Genomic DNA, 19,751 nt, shown 5'->3' with positions numbered 1-19,751 from the left:
CTGAGTGCTTGGCACATAATGGGCATTCGATAAATGCTAGTTTGGTATTAAAGCTATGGATGTGGCTTGGACAAGGACTTTTTATGTGGTTCAGCTGGTCATTACCCACCCTCGCCCACACACACACACATACATAAAAGAGGACTTCACAATGTGATAGTTGGTGAGCTGTGGTTGGGGCCTTGGAAATGGACAAGGTAGAAATGAGGGCCCAGACTAGGCCGGCTTCAGTCAATACCTGAAATGACTCTTGTTAACACGCTGGAAGGATTCTGATGGGCAGCCTTTAGTCTGAGATGTTTTCAACCTCCTCTCTCTCTTTCTTTGTCATTTTTTAACAGCTTTATGGAGGTATAATTCACATATGATACAATTCACCAGTTAAAGTGTACACTTCAGTGGTTATTAGAATAGTCACAGATAGCTGCAACCATTATCACAATCTTAGTACATTTTCATCACCTTTAAAATGAAACCTCATATCCTTTAGCTGTCACCCTCCACCCCCACCAGCCATAAGCAGTAATCTACTTCCTGCCTTTATAGATTTCCTTGTTTTGGAAGTTTCATATGAATGGTATCATATAATATGTGGTCTTTTGTAACTGGCTTCTTTCACTTAGCATAGTTTTCAAGGTTCATCCATGCAGTAGCAGGTATCAGCACATCATTCCTTTTTATGGCCAAATAATTTCCTTGTATAGATGAACTACATTTTGTTTATCAGTTGATGGACATTGGGTTGTCTTCTCCATTTTTGTCTTTATAAATAATGCTGCTGTGATCATTTGTGGACAAGTTTTTGTGTGGACGTATGCTTTTATTTCCATTGGATCTCTACCTTGGGGTGGAATTGCTGGATAGTAGCCTTCTTCCGTGCTTCTATCCCTGGGATGGTAAAGAGTTAGTGATTGTATTCTTATCTCCCTAAAATACTTTCTGTGACAAACCTAAATCTTCTAGATGTTTGTTTACCCCATTGATGATCAATGGGAAATTACCACATATCAAGTACTGTTCCAGGTACTGGACAGCTTTGGTGGGCACTTTGGGTTCTGGACTCTTCGGGATCTAGACAGAAGATCCTACTGCCTACCTGGCAGTAGGTAACTACTTTTTTCTGCATCAGACGTAATTGTAGACTACATTATGCAGGAAAGCAAAAATAGCACTAGCACTTAACCTGCTTCTTTCTTAGTTATCTAAATAAGCTATCGTCATTTCTTAACTTCTCTTACAAAAGCTGTCTATAACCTTGCATAGATGCTTCTTCTGCTCACTGCTTATTTATGTGCTCATATTTGTATTCATTAATGTGCTCATCCATTCATTCAGTACAAATTTATTAAACACCTACAGTCTGTCAATCACTGTACTAGATGGATATAAAGATATTTAAGACATGTACTTCTTGTTGGAGAGAAATATGCATAAATAGTTTGTTATACAATATGGTATTGATGAAATGTTTGTAACCCATCTTGTGGTTACAGCAGAAGGCTCACTAAAAGGTAGAGATGTAGAACATAGATATAGAGATAGGTTGGGGAACTTTCCAGGAAGAGGGTATGGTGTAGACAGACACAGAAGAAAGAAATATCATGGTATGAGTAGTTTAGTATTGTTGGATTTTATAGTGCTTTTGGGATAAGGAGTCTTCAGAAGGAAAATTTTACTGCTTAATATGTAGCCTCCCAGGAGGAATTAATCATTAAGAGAAAAAAAATTATGCAATGATTTACAACTGCCCACTAAATAGCTGTGTGACATCAGATAAGCCATTAACCTCTCTGTGCCTCATTTGTTATCAAATGTTGAGTGGGAAATAGACTGTATGGATATCTTCTTTCCAAAGTGACACATGAATTGCTTAAAAAAAAAAAATTAAAGTCCTGAAGAACTTTCTAATATTGCCCCAAATATAGCTAAGGCTTGGCCAGACAAAACTATATAAAATGGAGGCGATATGTCATAAATTCGATTCCAGATTAAACAGTTTAAAGTAAAGGACCCTGAAATAAGGAAGCAGATGAATTTCAAACCTGGCTTGGTGCTCTCGTGATGCCAACGGCCTACAGAAGAAAATTCCCAAACCCCAATTTCAAGTCTGTACTTACCCTTCCCCAGCTCCACCCTTCATGACTCATGTAGAGGGCACACCTTTTATCTGACCTCAAAGCCTCCCCTAATAGTTGTTTTGAAACACTTGGTGCATCTCTGCAGATTGTGGATTGTGGATTGTGAGCCTATGTGGTTTTTCCACAGGACTGACCCAGTACTCCTTTCTTCATGGATGAGCTGGTGGCTGTGTTCTGTAAAATTTTGATATTTTCACATCTTTAAGATCATATCGGAGGCTCTGCAGGGGCTGCATCACATTTTATTCTTAAATGTATGCTAGCAGTGGTCAGTAGTACCCCTCTCCCTTTTTGAAAGATATACGGCTTTCTTTTTTATCTTCCATTTACTGCCCCTAGCTCGGGGTAACTGTATATTAGCAAAGAGAATAGAAAGAGCCACAACAGCCGTTTAAGTCTAGCCTGTACCTCCTTCCAGAGCTTCTACTCTCATCCATCACCCCATATTGACAAAGCTACAAGGATGACCGGGGGTATCCTTGATGACCAAACCAAAGTACCCCCAAATGATGGGCTTAGTCCTAAAGGTACACAGCAAGCGCAAGAGGGAAAGATTTCTGATTCTTCCATCCACCGAATCCACCTGAGAGTTTGTCTTCTTTCTTTAATGGTTATCCCATGAAACAGGAACGAGCAGTCTATGATAATGGAAATATAAACAGGGAAGAATGCACGATGTAACCTTCAAGACACTAAATGGAAAGGGCGCAGAAAGAACAAATGAAGGCACACTGGGACATTGGAGAACAGGTTTCAGTGAAGCAACAAAAGCCTGTGTTCTCCAGTTGCTCTAGGAACATCTAGCATTACACCCTCCATTACTGTGCTTCTTTGGAAGAGCCCCTGCTCAAGTGGGCCCATTGCCATTACAGAAGGGAGACCTTATCCTGGTGAAAGAGAAACTCTCCTCAGTGCTGATGAAGCTGCTGGTCACTTACAAGCCGCAGAAGTTTCCTAAATTACCCCCATGGGTCACTTCAAAATTTGGAAGTTGTATAATCTCCTGGAATTTGCATAGTGGCCATCGTTCATGGAATGCGATTTCCAGAACTGGATTCCCAGGATAAGGCTGTGCTGGGAATTTAAGGTTTTCTTATAGGCACCATTTATGCCTTTTATGTTCATCTGCTTCATAACTCTTTAGTTGTCCAGTGGTGGGTTACCAAATTGCTGCAGCTTTATTGTTTCACATAAAATGTGAAACATTTCCCAATGTGATTCATAGGTATATTACTAAGACAGTAAAACCAGATCTTCAATCCATAGGAAGTTCTATTTTTTTTTTTTTTTTTTTTTTTTTTTTTTTTTTTTTGTAAAATTACACATCAGAAAAGAAACTCTCTGGGCAGCGTGTGTGCCCTCCTTCCTGGTGCTGTGTTAGCTGCTGATGGCTACAGCTGCCCAGCTAGTTCCTTTGTCCCAAGGTGGGGTCATATTTGTGGTGTTGCTCCTTTTGGAAAGCTCCCTGTAGGAGCCTAGACTTCAGCTGTAACCACATCCTTGCTTTGCTTCATCCCCACCCTATCCTGCTTCCTTCACATTTATACAAGTTCCTTCTGAAACATACTCCCTTAGTAAATCACTTGCATTAGGATCTTTATCTCAGGCCCACCTCAAGAGACCATATGTGATTAGTTCCAAATGAGGGTAAATATGGAAAAATGTTTAAGTGAAGCAATATTTGGGGAAAAAGGACCTTCGCAAAGTAACAAAGGATATCCATTTAAATATATAAAAATATGCATAGATATTTGGAAATTTTGATGTATAGTGACAGAGTCATGTGAATATCGTATACAATTATTGACATTCAAGTGATAGAACCACTGAAAGCCTAAAGTTGGCCATAAATGACTCCCATCGAGAATAAACGTGTACCTCCCTGAACTTACATTTAATGATCATGACCCTGTCAGCTACATCCTGTTTGACATTTACAGAAAGATGTGTGGTAATGGATTGATGAATTCATTAGCATTATGAATCATGTAAAAACAAAATCTCTAACACATTTTATTAAGTGTTGACTAAAAACTGTTGGTTTGGAGAGGACAAAGATTACAAATGTTTTAAATTGGGTTCTCAAAGGGCAGTGAAATTGAAACAATCAAATTTTACCCTAAATGATCAAGGGATGGAATGCACATCTCTCTGTCATATTGTCATCTTTCTGGACTCCATCTGTCCAGAGGAGTTTATGTAAGTCCAGAAAAGCACAAAACTCAGGAATGAGCAGAAGAGGAAATGCCAAATGCTGAGTCAGACACCGGATGAGAAGTTCTGTTCTGATTTTTCAAAAGAAAAAGACAACAGATTTGAGATTGAGGCTCATTCATTTATTGATTCAACTCATATTTAAATAGCACCTCTTCTGTTCTGGGGTCCCGTGCTTGTTGCTATGGTTACAGACACGAAAAGGCAGAAATGAGCTCCCCAGCCAAATTTACCGTTGTAATCATTCCTGGTCTGACTTCCCTGCTTTTTGCAAATGATTTCTGGAGTTTATAAGCTCTGTCTACATTTGTGTGGTTTCTGAGGGCCTCCAAATATTTAACAATGTCTCAACTTTTCCTGATTGCCTTAAACTGTTAATTCATATTGCAGAATTGTCACAGGGGGAAAAATGGATCTATTCCCTTTATCCCTCCTCTAAAGAACTCTACAGTAATAGATAAATTAATGTGTGAGTATCCATCATTAAATTATTCTGTATCTTAATTATTTTTCCCTGAAAAAATGAAAGTGCTACTTAAATCTCTTGGAGTCTGATGTTAAATGTTAGCATCTGAGTTGTAAAATTCTTCAAGACTTTTGGACACAAGAAGTCCCATGTTTGAGAGAGTTCATCTTGTGTCATGCATTAGATTTTAGTGTCGATTTATTTCTTCTGTTCAGGCCTTAACCCATCTGTTTTTCAGTAATTATGGCAACTAATATTTGTGAATATCTTTCATGACATCTGATTTGCCACAACTTTGAGAGTTTTATCATACTAAATTGCTGAGTAGAGCACTTAGGATTCAGAATATGTAGCTAGAAGTTAACTTTCTAGAGAACAGAAGTTTGTTCTGGCGTGCTAATATAGCTTGTTACATTTTGATGAATATTTTGGCTAAATTTTGATATAAATTGATAGGAATAAATAAATTGATACATTTATTTTAATAAATAAAATGTCTATTTATTAAAATATCTATTTTATCTATTTATAAAATATGTATTTATTAAAATGTATTAATTTATTAAAATAAATTTTAATAAATAGATAAATTGATAGGAATATATTTCTTAAGAACTTTAAAGAAAATTACTTATGATGGTTCTTTCATTGGTTAATGGAAGAGTGTTATTTTTCTCTTAATGATGTAAGGTTTTCATATCTTAATTTTTAAAAAGAAGTATGTAAATGAAATTTAGACTTGGGGAACCACTTTGAATTTCCATAAGTGTCTTCCTTTTTATAAAACCACACTGTCTGAGAAGAAGTCTCACACTATTGTGCCTTAATTTAGCATGTAAACAAATTCTTTATATAAATTATCTTCATCACTAGACTCTTTCCAGTGTGTTTGTGCCTGTGTCAACTTAACGCTCATAGACACTCTTGGGATTTATGGGTTGTCGGATTTTTAAAAATCCACTTGGATCAAATGGGTTCTGTATAGAAGAGTAGACACCCAATTGAAAAGAAAAGCAATATTTATCTTATGTTACCAATAATTCTTAATTTTCATCATTCAGTTTCTGAGAAACTTAACTAATGAGGAATAAATTATATTATTTGGCAACCTTCTATTCATTTTACCACATTGTTAAAAGTTTATATTCTGAAAATAATTCACACAATGAAACAATGGACATAAATTATATACCTTAAGAAACATAAAATATTCAAATACTTATAACACCATTTGTAGCTCATTTGTTAATTTCTAAGAAAATTAATTTTGAAGTAAATTATTAATTTCTTTTTCTTAAAGATTTCATTTATTTACTTGTCAGAGCTAGAGAGAGAGTGAGCACGAACAGAGGGAGCAGTAGGAAAGGGTGAAGCAGGCTCCCCACTGAGCAGGGAGCCCCATGCAGAACCTGACCCCAGGACTCTGGGATCATCGCCCGAGCCAAAGACAGACACTTAACTAATGGAGCCACCCAAGCATCCCAAATTATTAATTTCTCAGAGAAGTCTTATTAAACAAAATAATTTAGGAATATCTTGAAGTAGCAAAAATATGTTACATTTTATAGATTCTATTCACTGCTTCCACAGTACATACATTATTTTTATTTTCAGTATATTTACCAATTTGCTGGTGTCCTCTAAACACCTTGAATTTTTAATATGATTTGTATTATTGGGGTTGGTCCTCAGTTGTGCATATCAGAAAATGAACAGAAATGGCCGAAAATTAGCAGGCTTTTATCACTCCCAAAAAAGAATACATTTTCTTAGCAGATGCAAAATTAGAACTCTAAATGGAAACAACACTAACATAACACATTTGCTTAGAGCAGATAATTTCTGCACTTTTTTTTTTTTTTTGAGAGAGAGCAAGATCAAGAGCTTGCAAGTTGGCAAGGGAGGGGCAGAGGGAGAAGGAGAGAGAGAATCTTAAGCAGGCTCCATGTTGAGCTTGGAGCCTGATGCAGGGCTCCATCTTACAACCAAGAGTCAGACACTTAACTGATTGAGCCACCCAGGAGCCCTAATTTTTGCACTATTTTGTGAAAAGTTTCTGCATGTTTAAGACAAGATATTGATAATTTTATTAATATCAGAATTTGATAGTCTGAGGCCCTCTGCTAAACAAAAAAAGAAAAAAGAAACCACTAACAAAAAAAACTATACGAGGTACTGTGAGAAAATGAAAAAGAAATTAAAGTTGGCCATTTGCAATTTAATTAAGACAATATCTTGAATGCAAATGAAGAAGACATAAGACAAGTTCAGAGAAACATTAGAAATTGTCTTTCTTGGTCCTCTAATTTTATAGAAGTGGAAACTGAAACATACTGAGGCTACTGACCTATCCAGTCCCATTTTCATTGCATGGCACTGCCTCCCATGATAGAAAGACATGGACATATGCCAATTAATTGTAATTGCTTCAGAAAAACCAATTGGAAAAATGGTGAAGTGTAATCACATATGGGCTGAAATAACATTAGTGTATTCAAGACTATTTGGGAGAGGAAACACCATTCTGGAACATCCATCTCAGACTTGCCAAGCTGGCATAACAATCTGAAACTTTATTTTTAACAGTTATCCATCACTAGTATAATAAAGTAAATGCTGCCAGTGAAATTTAATTATTGAATCAAATTTTTAAAAATTAGATAGATGTTTAAATCTTGTTACAAAGGAAAGGGGTTGTATTTTTTCCCAACCACAAAATTCTCTCCTTCTTCCTTTTGATTTGATGTTGAGACTAGCTCATTTCTTAATCAAATCTGTATGAAAATAACCCAGAGAGGAAAAAGCAAGGACTTTAACAGATCTCCTTTGGCAATAGCATGAAGCTAAATAGCACTGTGTTCTATTGAATGATTTCCTCAACTTCTCTTTAGGTGCGGGTTGGGGAGTAGGTAATAGCTGAGTAAAATTTAATTGGTTTAATTTGTCCCCATTCTCTTTACTATTTATATCATACAATAAATGAATCTATTCTTGATTTGTTTTAACCAGCTTGTTTTAATCTAAACTTAGGATAGTGTTTAGAATAAGAAAATCATTTAAGGTGTGGGTTCTTTTGCAGGTTATAAAAGTTTGTTTTATTTTGTGGGAAATCAATTATTTTATGTATTTTATATCCTCATTAATATATACCAAATATTTATAACAACTCATTAGGCTTTAATTTTTTAAAAATAATCATGAAATTACAGGAAGTTGGAAGATGAGTACAAAGAATTTTTGACTCCCTAAATCCATGTGGAAACAAATTGCCAGCATGATACCCTAAGACCCCAGTAGACAACAAACCAAGACACTCTACCATGGAACCCTCAAAATCAGGAAATTAATGTTGCTGTATTGCTATCATCCATTCATCAATCCCATTCAAACTTTCCCAGTTCTAATAATATCCTTCATAGTAGATCCAGTTTAGAATAACACACTGCATTTAACTGCCATAGCTTTTTAGCTTCAGTGGGGTTAGGAAAGTCTTCAATCTTTCCTTGAATCTTGTAAATTAGACACTTTTACTTATGGACCATTTATTTTGTGGAATGTCCTTCAATTTGGGTATGTCTAGTTTTGCCTTGTGATAAAATTAATGCATCTTTGGGAGAACTATCACAAAAGTGATGCTGCTTTCTTCTTATTGCATCTTGTCCGAAGGGCAGGATTTTGACGTGTCCGATTACCAATGATGTGCACTTTGATAACTAGGTTAAAGTGGTATCTGTCAGGTTTCTTCATAGTGAAATTACCCTCTCTCCCTTTGTAAATGAGAAGTATTTCATGGTAAGGTACTTTATTTTATTTTTTTAGATTTTTTTTTTTTTAATTTCTTTTAGAGCGCGAGCAAGCATGAGCAGGGGGGAGGGGCAGAGAGAGAGAGAGAAAAGCAGACTCCCTACTGAGCACAGAGCCTGCACAGGGCTCTGTCTCACAACCCTGAGATCATGTCCTGAGCCAAAAGAGATGCTTAACCAAAGGAGCCCCCCAGGCACCTCTCATGGTGAGGTCCTTTAAGACAATGCAAGCACCTCATTCCTCTTCACATTTCAAGTTATTCACTTACTTGTTTATGTCTTTATAGACTCATGGTCTACTATTTTATTTAATGGACTAAAATCCATTACTATCTTTATTTAGTTTGATGCTAAAATTGTTGTGGGAGCTACTTTGACTGTCTCTCTATTCTTAGCAATGTAGCTTCATTATTCTTTGAGCATTTCTTTACTGTCCAGCACAATAAAACATTCTCATCTCAAACTTTTCCTGCCCCATCCTAGTATTGGTCATCATTCTAAGAAATCTTGTTCCTTCTAGTGAGAAGAGTATTTAGAAGCCAAGATTTGGGTGCTCATTGTTATTGGGGTGTCACTTCTTCCAGATTATTAGAAGGCAAAACTAAGGAATATATAATAATAAATATACATGCACATATATATTTATTTCTTACTTGTTCTACACAGATAGTTTGAAATCCATTCACTCATACCAATATTTTTAATTTCTATCCATCACTATTGAGTTCTTTCTATTCTTTTTCCATTTCAATATTTGTATCTCTCTTCTCTAACAGTGTGGAACCCCACTGCAATTGTATGGATTATGTTTACTTATTTGATTATGCCCCTGTATATAACCAATCTTCTGTCATCCATGCTGCTCTTCTGTCATCCAGAAGACGTCACACAGAAGATGGTCATGGTGGAACTCTAGAGGGAACAGGAGGGGGCATTTGTCTAGGACTTCAGCATTAACACCCTACCAGGTCATGTCATTGATCAGTAGTCACTTCCCTTCTGAGCTTCAGCATGCCTCTAAGATTTGCTCTAGCCTATTGGCTAAATGCAGAATGCCATTAATGAAATAAACCCAAACAGATCCCACACGATTGTTATAGTCTATCATGTCAAATTCTACTTTAGGGAGATTTTTTACTTGATGGATCATTTATTTTATCAATCAAAAATGAGTCCCTTGGGATGCCTGGGTGGCTCAGTCAGTTGAGCGGCTGCCTTCAGCTTGGGTCATGATCCTGGCATCCTGGGATCGAGTCCCGCATTGGGCTCCTTGCTCCGCGGGGAGCCTGCATCTCCCTCTGCCTCTGCCTGCCACTCTGCCTGCCTGTACTCTCTCTTGTCTCTCCGACAAATAAATAAAATCTTAAAAAATTTAAAAAAAAATGAGTCCCTTAAAGTTCCTGTGTTTTATCAGCTTGCTGCAATTCCCTTGCATGCTCAATGAAACCATCTTTCCTGGAATCTGGACACCTGGGAGGTGATTAGTGTCTCTTCTTGATGAACTAGTATGGCTACTTGTTTCTGTTGTTCATTTTGTGAAGGAGAAACTACTTTTTGACTGTTTATTGAATACCCCTGTGAAAAACTGCTGCTTCTCTTTTATTCTGTGGAATGTTTGAGGTGATTTTTTAGGCATTTTACAAGGAAGTGTTGATACTTAAAGAATGAATGGCTTATTATTGTATTTGGAGCTGGGAGACCTAGATTTGTTTTTGTTCTGTTTTGTTTTTGTTTTTAATTTCAGGTGTAGGATTTAGTGAGTCATCACTAACATATAACACCCCATGCTCATCACAAGTGTCCTTAAAGCCCATCACCTATTTAACCCATCTCTCCACCAACCTCCCTTCCAGCAACCCTCATTGTGTTCTTTATAGTTAAGAGTTTGTTTTATGGTTTGCCTCTGTCTTTCCCTCCATATTCATGTTACTTTTTTTTTTTTAAAGATTTATTTATTTGAGAGAAAGAGAGATTTCATGTGAGCAGGAGGAGGGGCAGAGGGAGAGAGAGAATCTTCAAGAAGATTCCACACTCTCTAACTTGGGGCTTAATCCCAGGACTCTGAGATCATGACCTGATCCGAAATCAAGAGTTGGCTACTTAACCAACTGAGCCAGCCAGGAACCCCTCAAGTTGTGTTTTTAAAATTCTACATATTAGTAAAATCATATGGTATGTCTTCCTCTGGCTGACTTATTTCACTTAGTGTAGTACTCTCTAGCTCCACCCACATTGGCAAGATTTCATTCTTTCTGATGGCTGAGTAATATTCCATTGTGTGTATATGTGTGTATGTGTGTGTATTTGTATGTATTTATCCATTCCTCAGTTGATGGACATCTGGGGTCTTTCCATAATTTGGCTATAGTTGATGGTGCTGCTATAAACATTGGGGTGCATGTATCCCTTAGAATCAGTACTTTTGTATCATTTGGGCATATCCCTAGTAGTGCCAACAGCTGGGTCATACAGTAGTTCTCTTTTTGGGGAATCTTCATATTGTCCAGAGTGGTTGAACCAGTTTGCATTCCCACCAACAGTATAAGAGGGTTCCTCTTTCTCTGCATCCTTGCTGACACCTTTTGTTTCCTGTGTTGTTAATTTTAGCCATTCTGACCTGTGTGAAGTGATATCTCATTGTGGTTTTGATTCGCATTTCCCTGATGAGTGATGTTAAGCATCCTTTCATGTGTATGTTGACCATCTGTATGTCTTCTTTGGAAAAATGGGGAGACCTAGATTTGAATATGGACACAGTTACTTACTAGCAGTGTAGCCTCAGTTTCCTCATTTGGAAATGGGATATTATCATTATCTCACAAACTTTTCTTCTGAGCCTCAGTTAAAAGAAATAAAGTCAAAGTCATTTCAATACTTGATAGTGCTGTGCAAATGTAGGGCACTATTAGTATTTCATAAAATAAAAACTGTTTGTTTAAAGGTAAAGCTTCATTAAGAAAATAATCGAATGAAAGTGAAGTAATAACATAAATAAAATTATTTTAAGAACTGTTGACAGAATTTTGGTTTCACAAATGTAAATTTGTTTTTGGATTTAATGAATGCAAACATATTTACTCTTTTCATGTTTAGGTACTTATTGTAAATTCCAAAAAGTTTCAAAAGTATTAATTCAAAAGGTCTTTGCCTTATTTTAAAAGCAGGTTTAACTTCAAGGACAATATGCCTATTCATTCCCCAAAGCATCTTTAAGAGTCCATCTATATAGGGCACCTGGGTGGCTCACTCATTTAAGCATTGAACTCTTGATTTCTGCTCAGGTCATGATCTCAAGGTCGTGGGACTGAGCTCCACGAGGGACTCTGTGCTGGACGTGGAGCCTGCTTGGAATTCTCCTTCTCCCTCTGCCCCTCCTCTGGAGACCCTCCCTCTCTAAAAAAAAAAAAAAAAAAAAAGAGAGAGATTGAGAGAGTATTAATGTAAGGAGAGGTGTTAATACTTATTCAAAATAAATTAAACAGCTGATTCCAATTCAGTTATGGGAGGTTACAAATAAACATAATAAACAAGAGTTAAGGTTGCTATGCAAACTTGAAGTCCATGCCTTCTTTATTGATAACAGTTTCTAGAGATTTAGAGTCATCCTCTTTTTCCTGGTACATTGAGGGAGCTACTACCCCATAAGGATATTTCCCTTATAAATATAAATGTCTCTCACAAAAACGTAACTTCTTTTTGTTTTCAGAGCTCCTCTTGAGTTTCCTAAAAATAGCCAGCCTAACATAATCTTTATGCCAAAGAGGTATATTTTGGGGTGGTACATTCTGCCCCCTTACACTGGTCACTTGCACAGAATTGTCCTTCATATCCATGTTGCTACCTGGTGGGCCAAGGGATGTGGCCAAGGCACTATGAATGCCTGCTAGAAGGAAGACAAAGCAAATACTGTAACAGAAATCATTAGCTAATTATTTGTAATAGAGGTGAGGTAATGTCATAGTTGTAGGATCATGAGGCTACATGGAATGGAAAATGAGCACCAAAGGCACTTCTCTAGAATTCATCAGAAGAGAGAATAGTACGAGTCTCGTGACTGATATTATCTAAATTGATATATTTCTGTAATGACTGAAGTCTAACAACCTATTTTATTTTGAAGAAATCAGGTTTTCAGCAACACAATGTTGTAAGTTCTGATCCTAAATTCATCAAGTCATGTCTGATCTGGGAAGGGTCCAGATGGACCTACCCTCAGGAAAAGAGTGTGCAAATGGCCAGTTTTCAGATAAAGCTACCAATATGTGATGTTGGTATCACAGCATATCAGAGCTGTGGTTTGAGGCAGTCATCATCCCAGAGAAAACCAAACAGTTGTAAATTGAAGGGTCACTAATCAGTATTTCACTCAATCTGAGATTTGGAATGACCACCAACACTCATCTAATCTGTCCCTTAGTTTATAGAGGCTCCTGAGACTGTGATAATTTACTTAATATCAAATAGTTTGTGAGTAGATAGGCTGGGACTAGAACCTGTCCCTCCTGAAAGTCAGTTCAATATTTTGCAACAGCATAGTACGTAATATGTACTTGTCAATTTGGATAATCAGTGTTTCACTTTCGTACTATTGCAGGGTCATTGTATAAGTATGCAGTGATAGACTTCCTGACCTTTAGAATTTTAAATCACTGGGCTTAGTGAAATTCCCCAGACACCTTTAAAAACTTGTAGAAAGACGTATAAATGCAGGCATTTAGAATATTTTGAATGCCAGAAGCCAAAACTGCACAAGTAAATGACAAGAGTTTTAAAGGAATGCCTTAACAACTGGCTGAATTAATCAACTGAAGTTGAAGTGTTCATTTTACTTGTCTGTGGAATTTTTCATCCTTTAAGTAAGGGGCTCCTTAAGAGGACAGAGGGTAACAAGTAAGGGCATACACCTCTTGCCACCTCTGAACATGCTGCATATTTATTTATTTTTAAAGATTTATTTATATATTTTAGAGAGAGAGCATGTGCATAATGAGGAGAAAGACAGAGGAGAGATCCCAAGCAGACTCCCTGCTGAGCACAGAGCCCTATGTGGGGCTTGAACCCACGACCCTGAGATCATGACCTGAGGCAAAACCAAGAGTCGGATGCTCAACTGACTGAGCCACCCAGAAGCCTGCTGCATATTTATTAATATGTATTATATGTAACTCAAAACCAATTTTTTTAATCCAAGAAGGTATGGAGTGGTATGTGGTCAGAGAGCTCTGGTCATCCATATCTGGGCAGGCCTAGGGCATAATCCGAGAAATCTGCAACAAAATAATGTCCCCGCCTCTGAAGTTGAATTTCGTGAAGGTGCTTCATGACTTTGGCTTATATTTTTGTTGCTGGGGAAATGGAATTTTCACTGTTTTCCCTCTCATTTGGCACCAGCCCCAAGACCCTATCACATCCTCCCCTGGCTAGCCAAGGGGTGATGCTGCTATTTGGGAAGGAGGTAGAACCTCATTTTTCTTCACACATCTCTTATAAATCACTCGGAGTTTTTGGATTCATCCTGCCTGGGTATTGCAAGTGAAGAATAAATCCAAACTTGGGGTGGGGCGAGATACAGACTCATCAGATGCTCTGTCTGGATCACCCAGGTCCGAGGATGGGTGTTTTGGCAGTGGGCCATGCCCAGGGGTAAGGGAGCCCCTACTACTGAATTCAGAGCCTCTGCAAATAGCCATGAGTCCATTCTGGCCTCTGCCTGAGGGGAAAAACATTAACAGGTAACAGCACCCCTTGGACTCGTTCCTTCTGCCAGGGATGCCCTTTGCTGGCCATAAGCACTTGAAGGAAATGAGTAATGAGAGGACCAAGGGACCACAGAGGCCATGAAGATTGATGCAGGCTGTTTCCTAGAAAGGTTAACAGAAACGGCAGGGCAGGAGTTACTAAAACAATCAGAGCAGAAATGCTGAAATAGGGTACTCTTGTGTTTTAATTTCAATTATTATGTTTATATTTAATACTTATATCTGTATTTATTGAATGAAGACAATACACACAGATAAGCACTAGAACTAATGGTGGGTAAGAAACTTTAAAAAAAAAACCTTTCATGATGGAAAATTTCAAATGTATTCAGAAGGAGAGAGGATAGTATAATGAACCCCATGTTCCCATCACTCTGCTCCAACAATTAGACAATTATGAGTTCACAGCCAATTTTGTTTGACCTGTACCCACGCTTCATCCCTCCTCAAATTATTTGGAAGCAAATTCCAGACATAATGTTGTTTGACCTGTACCCACTCTCATCCCTCTTCAAATGGTTTTGAAACAAATCTCTACTGGGTTTATCTTTGTTTTGATCTTTAAAGAAAAAACCCTAATTTTAATAAAATTGCTACATCTAAAACTTAAGTCCTTAGCATTATATAATGTTCAACCTGTGTTTAGAGATTATTAGTTTCTCCACAGTTAGTGTGCTCGAATGAATGTCCATCTGAGACCCCCCCATTGCTGATAGCTGATAGCGCCCATAGATCTCTTTTAGTTGTGATGGTTCTCGGTCTCTCTCTCTTTTCTTTGGACTTTCTGTCTTTGTGTTATTATTAAAAAACAGTTTAGGAGTACCAGGGTAGCTCACTTGGTTGAACATCCGGCTCTTGATTTTGGCTCAGGTCATAATCTCATGGTTGTGGGATTGAGCCCTGCATCGGGTTCAGTGCTCAGCATGGAGCCTGTTTGGGATTCCCTTTCTCCCTCTGCTTCTCCCTACCCTAGCACTCCCTCTCTAAAAAAATAAATAAATCTTGGGGCACCTGGGTAGCTCAGTTGGTTAAGCATCTGCCTTTGGCTCAGGTCATGGTCCCAGGTCCTGGGATGAGCCCTGGGTTGAGCTCCCTGCTCAGCTGGGAGCCTAGTTCTCCCTCTCCCTCTGCCTGCCACTCTACCTACTCATGATCCCTCTCTCTCTGTGTGTCAAATAAATAAATAAAATCTTTAAAAATCAAATAAAATAACTCTTTAAAAAATAGTTTTGTTTTAAAGCAAAATACTGTCATTTAAGTTCATACGTCAGTGTCTCATGATTGGTTTATTTGACACATGATTTTGTGCTGAAGCCATCCTGCTCCTTTCCACCAGGCCTGGCAGCCACAAGTCACTTTCTATCTCCGTAGTTGTTGCCTTTTACAAAATGTCATATATTTGGAATCATAGAACGTGTAGCATTTTCAGACTGGCTTCTTCCATTGAGCAATATGTTTTAAAGTTCCATTTTTAAAAAATGTATATGATGCACAGTTAATGCAAAGCATTACACAGTGCCTGTTCTGTGTGAAGACATGGGGCTGCTTTTGATTATTTGTCCTCTTTAAGGATAACTCATCCCTTCGTTGGAGGGCTTTTCCCTTCCGCGTTGAGCAAGACAGTAGGAAGTGCAAATACGAGGCGTCTGGCTGCTCTATTTATAAGCACTTTGGGGTTACAGCTGTTGCATATGTATGTGTAGTGCAGCGGTTCATACAGCTGGTCCCCGAACGGGCTGCACTTCAAAAATACAGATTCTTCTGGCCCTGGGAGTGTAATTCTACAGGGTCTGAATGATGCCTTGGAAATCTGTGTTTTCTGGGCTCCCCAAGTAGTACTTAAGTAGAACCATTTCTTTGGTGGTAAACTGAACCCTGGCTTTGGCATCAGAGGATTTGGCTTTGAGTCTTCACTCTTCATTAAAGCACCAGATGTTTATTTAGGTCCTTCCATGTGCCAGACCCTGGGCTAGGCACTGGGTTGATATCATGGTGAGTTCAACAGTCACGCTTTCTACCCTAATGAGCTTATACTCAAGAGGGGGCAGGCATAAATCAAAGAATCACACAAATCAGTGTTATTCATCAATTATGATAGGTGCTAAGAAAGAAAATACCGAATGCTAGGAGAAAGTGTCACAGAGAGGTCTGCCTTAGTCTGGAATGGGGTCAGTGGTTTGCTTTTCTCTGAGAAAAGGACCTTGAACTGAGATATTACCCGTGAGGTGAGGGCAGGACATTTGCCCCCAGCACACACAAGGTCAGTATATATTGGAACACCAGGAACAGTTGGGGAATATCCCTCAGTATCTGTCCTTCTGCAGATAAATAGCTGGGCCACTGGTTCTCCAGCCACCCTCCTACTGAACTGCAGAAAAATTTCTTACAAGTCTCTAAAACGTGTTTAATAATTCTGCCCTTTATATTTATCAGAAGCTCCATCAGGTTGTAAGTAGGCCTCCCTTAAAGAACGTTAGAATTTGACTTGTTTGTGATTCCAAAGGCTTCACTATGGGGCACCTGGGTGGCTCAGTCAGTCGAGTGTCTGTCTTCAGCTCAGGTCACGATCCCAGGATCTTAGAATCAAGTCCCGCATCAGGCCCCCTGCTCTGCTGGGAGCTTGCTTCTCCCTCTGCCCCTGCTTGTGCGCGTGTGCGCTCTCTCTCTCTCTCTCTGTCAAATAAATAAAATATATTTTTTAAAGATTTATTTATTTATTTATTTATTTGGCAGACAGAGATCACAAGTAGGCAGAGAGGCATGCGGGGGGGGGGTATGCAGGCTCCCCGCTGAGCAGAGAGCCTGATGCGGGGCTCAATCCCAGGACTCTGAGACCATGACCTGAGCCGAAGGTAGAGGCTTAACCCACTGAGCCACCCAGGCGCCCCAAATAAAATATTCTTTAAAAAGTCTTCTCTATATCAGGGTAGGGTCAGTTTGTTTACTGAAAGGTACACAGAGAAGAGAAAAACATCCGACTTCGGATCCCAACTACTTAAGAATTGTGGGGTGCTTGCGCATTTGTCACGTGTTGTTCTGGCAGTCTCATTTCGACTTCACCATGGCTTTACAGATATGCATTATTATGACTGTTGCACACGTGTGAAAGCAAAGGCTGAGAGAAGTGCAGAGCTATACCACGTGACCCGTGCAGAAGCAAATATAGTGGTTTGTTATAAGGGAGTAGTCAGGGGCAGCTAGGACCATTATTACTATCATTGTGTCCATTTTGAGCCCCAACTTTGTGCTCATATCTAGAAGATATATGACCCTGACATACCAACTTCCCAGAATCTCACTTCTTCAGGAAGTGAGGTTCTACATGGGACTCCCTGAGTTTCTTCTCCCCCTCTCCAAAGCCAATCAAGGTCTCTTCAGAAATTTACAGCTCAGCCCAAGGGAGAGACTTTGAGGCAAAGCAAAATGAATTGTCCTAAAGGTATTTCTGATATTAAGAATTCTCTCTATTTGAGCTGGAATTATGTTTTATCTCTTGATGGATATCTTTCTCAGTATGAACCATATGTTTGCTCTCCACCTTATTTTATGCTCTCCGCCTGAAATTGTACCACATGGTAAGCCCTGTAATAAAGCAAAGTTTTTGTTTTTGTTTTTATTTTTCCTATATATTGAGGGCAATAGGTGAAAATGTAGAATTATTTTAAAGGTTACAAGACCTCTTACTTCCCTCCCTGAAATCTTTCCTCCTATTTTGTTCTAGTGGCTGAAGTTTTTATCCTTAAGAGTCATTCTTTGGAATTTATAACGTCTTGTATATTAAAAAAACCCTGTTAAAAAACATGCTACCTAAAAAAAGTAACACATTAGCATTTATCAAGACTTGAGTGTTAATTATAATCATTATGTTGAAAGTTATGGCTAAATGATTTACTACTAAGAAGCCGAAAGCTTCTAGATATGTCTGGATCCAAGGACAGAGCCAAAGATTGAAAGATTCTAATGATACCAAAAAAAAAAAAAAAAACAAAAACAAAACACCCCAGACCAACAAATTATGGGATCTTTCCTGCCTACCCTTTATCTCATCTGAAACTGCTATTATTTCATGATATATTTAAGTATTAATCATGCTCGATGCTGTGAGTTCATCAAAGATGGTCTAAAATATAGTAAGTTGGCTTCATTTTTAGAGCTTTATGGGAGAATTGGTTTTCTTCTTTGCTCTCTCTTGAGAATTTTGCTTGGCTGCTGTGTCTGTCCTAATGCTACAGTAATTGGCTTCAGCTTGGAACTGTGGTTTTGTATATTGCCACAGAACCTCATGTTTAACCAAGCAGTTTCTGTATACACCCTTATCTTTGATTTTGATTATGTTTTGTACTCTAATAAATTATCCCGACTTTCCCTTTAAGAAATTAAAGTATATTTACAGTCCAGGTTTTGTCATATTGAATTCCAAGTCCTATTAGTTGATGGAGTCTTTCCATGACCATGTTGAATTGTCAACAAAGGTAGTGGATTGCTGATGAATTAAATAGGTATTTATTGTCTCCAGTAGGAAAGTGGGGGAAGGAATGTCTTTGCCTTTCCACATCACCTGACACCATTATTCTAATTTTATTCATTAACTTTATTTTGCCATGTGTGCAACCCATGATGAAATCTGCCCCTCTTCATTCTAGTTTGGCTCCCAAATAAAATATTAGTCCGTTAGTTCATTTTAAGGTGTCATATGAAAGTTGTGTCACTGTTCTGATGCTAGGATTCTGACCAGATGGGAAATGGATGAAATACATGTTGGTGGAGGAAATAGAAATCCAGAGCATGGAAAGGAGGACCAGACTCCTTAGGTGGGATGCCTCAGTTGATGATCTTAAGTAGTAAGAAGCTTTAGTTTCCAACATGTGGTTTGGATACTGAAGTTAGAAGTGGTGAAGGGATAGGAAGTAAGATATAAAGACCAAATTCTTCTGGTTCACAGCTTTATTTTTAGAACAGCCTAGAGTAGGAAGGAAAGCAAATAAAAGGAAACAACTTCTTAGCTGAACAGAACTTCAACAGTTCTGCTTGTAAAGGCCAGTCTCCTGCCAGGTTTGTCCTTGGGATTTATCACATATCAACTTGGTTCAGCTTAAGAAATACTCCAGCAATTTGAGAAGCCAGGAACATCTTCATTGGAAAGCCTTATGGCAGCCCTACTGTAAGCCTAAGCAAGAATTTGAGGAACTCATTCCAAACTAGAGGGAAGGATCCTCTAGTCTAGTGATCTTCATTCAACCCATGGGCCTTAGACCACCTGTGTCAGAAACTGATGTATGTTGACATGCAGATCCCTGGGCCCTACCTGAGGCTGACTGGAGCAAAATTTCTCCAGTTGAAGTTGAAGTTGAAGTTGAAATTGAAGTCTAAG

The sequence above is a fragment of the Lontra canadensis genome, unplaced genomic scaffold, assembly GCF_010015895.1.
Source record: "Lontra canadensis isolate GAN:19392208 unplaced genomic scaffold, GSC_riverotter_1.0 scaffold29, whole genome shotgun sequence".
NCBI lineage: Eukaryota > Metazoa > Chordata > Mammalia > Carnivora > Mustelidae > Lontra > Lontra canadensis.
Note: the sequence above shows the minus strand (reverse complement) of the source record.